The sequence below is a fragment of the Mesocricetus auratus genome, unplaced genomic scaffold, assembly GCF_017639785.1.
Source record: "Mesocricetus auratus isolate SY011 unplaced genomic scaffold, BCM_Maur_2.0 contig_6136_pilon_obj, whole genome shotgun sequence".
Classification (NCBI taxonomy): domain Eukaryota; kingdom Metazoa; phylum Chordata; class Mammalia; order Rodentia; family Cricetidae; genus Mesocricetus; species Mesocricetus auratus.
The window spans coordinates 11,400-13,662 of record NW_024431752.1 but is presented as its reverse complement, the minus strand read 5'-3'; the positions used below and the strand labels follow the sequence as shown (position 1 = coordinate 13,662).

At 42.7% G+C, this 2,263-nt stretch overlaps 1 pseudogene; it reads right to left on the bottom strand.

Annotated features, from left to right (window-relative positions):
* Positions 1-201: 201 nt before the first annotated feature.
* On the bottom strand, positions 202-962 carry LOC121138258 (annotated as a pseudogene).
* Positions 963-2,263: the final 1,301 nt, after the last annotated feature.

Sequence of the window (2,263 nt, the reverse complement as noted above, 5' to 3'; positions counted from 1 at the left end):
CAACCAGTAAACTCTATCTCCAAAATGACTCGTTGCTAAACAGGTCTGTTTCAGAATTTTTTAACAAAAGCATTTACATGAGTTTTTATATCGTATTGTAAAACAGGAAGAGAGAGAGAGAGAGAGAGAGAGAGAGAGAGAGAGAGAGAGAGAGAGAGAGAGGAGAGAGGAGAGAAAGAAAAAAGAAATCCACCATTATCTGCACAGTCCAGTTGCCAACCCTCCCTCTAGGAATTACAGACGAAGCTTCTGGGTCCTGTCACTTCTGTGGATCTGCCCGGCTGTTTAACTGGTGTCCATCTGTGCATTGTACTCATCCAGCTGTGCATCCAACTGCTCTGCAGAAAGATGCTGCTTTGAGTTCCTGCTTGTACCTCTACCTCTTCCAATGCTACATCCATGGATCCCTCTCCGGATGAGGCCACCACCAAAACACGCCTGAGCCATGGTTTCTCCTCATGGCACCTCTGTTCATTCTCTGTGCAGGTTTTCTTTGTGAGTCAGTCTGTGATGTCACAAGCTGAATGTTCATGGGGCAGGCCATTTAAAGGGACACCATTGTACTGTTTCATAGCCTTCAGGGCATCTGCCTTCTGTTGAAAGTGCACATGTGCTGTCCCTAAACTTCGACCGGAGCGATCGTAGTGCACAGCTGCTGTCTTCAGTGTTCCAAACTCTGAGAAGAGTTCCTGCATATCCGAGTCTGACACCCCACAGTCAAGGTTTGACACCAACAGCTTTCTGCCCATCTCCATGCTGGCTCCACCACAGAAGTGGCTGTCGAATAGGTCATGCTGCCACTTGTTGGAAAGTTGTTTAGGCCTGCTGTAGGGAGCCAGCCGGTTCCTGCCTCCTCCTGCAGAGCCACTACACATGGTAGGCCAGTTCTTCAGAGACCTGCTGCCTCCATTCCCCCACACTGTGGCCTGATACGAAGAAACAGGCTCAAGAGTGCAACTTTAAGAACTCAGCACAAAAATTCAAATTTCTTTTTTTCATCAGAGAAGTATTCTCACCACGAAGCCCAGGTGGAAGTAGAAATCAATATAGTGAAGGGATAGCCTGTATATCACAGACATCCAGCTGTCGTTGCCTCACCATTGGTTGGATAAAAGTTGTTTTCCACAAATCTGTCAAAACACTATTTAGAATGCTATATTTACTCGACAGTGCATATTTCTCAGTTGAAAAATTAATGCTGGGGAAAAATTTCAATGTTAAATGTTAGTGTTTACAACTATGAACATGGAACTCAAAAAATGCTAATTTTGGATGTGATTTCATTTCCTGGTTGAGAATGCCAATTCCCTACTTTTTATGTGTCTCTGTTTGAATAGGACACTGATTTAACATGGAAGTCTGCATGGATGACTCTATACTTGAAGACCTTTGTCCTTTCTATTGTATCAAAGAGAAGTGTTTGCAAATATCAAGACATAAATTCAAATATTCTGCTACATGTTTCTATAAGAATATTTTGCAATGAGTATCAATAAAAGAGGAAGAATAGTCCAGTACATATAAAATGAAATTTGTTCATAATGCTAAGGCATCCACAGCAGAAATTCAGAGCCAGATACTTTATAAACAGCAGAGAAACTATTTGCATCCCTGGACCCTTTCCTCTTATATCCCAGGACAGGTTTACCTGTCACTGTGCTGTTGACTGGTGACTTTCCCATGACTCCTGAGCTGGATCTTGTGATTGTCTGTGGTTTTTGAGTGCCATTGAGTATCTGTCCTTTTCCTCAGCACCCTACATGCACTAGAAATTCCCAACATTGCAGGCCTGGTTGTTATATCTGAATCTTTGTCTGTGACCCTAAACTCTTTATTTTTACAGTGGAACTTCACACTCCTCACCCTACTTGGTATCCCAAAATCCAATTACTGAGCATTCTATAGCTACATCCACTCTGCAGTCTTTCTCTTCAACCATCTAAATCTAAACCTCTCCCAACATATCTTTACAGGTGAGTGGTCCTTCCACAATGCACCACTATGTCCTGCTGTCTCACATTATCTTCCACACAGTTAATTTCAGGATGCCTGAGCTCACTTCCACACAGCCTATCAACATGCTTGCTGCCTGATTAGAGCAGAACTGATTATAAGAGGACTCTGTATCCCAGTACCCCTCCCACACAGATAGAATTATGTAACCTCACCTCAATTGAACAATGAAATTCTTGGGGTTCAATTTACACCAACAAAATCAAACTAAATATGATGCCTGTGTCCCATCTCTAACAGAAACCTAATA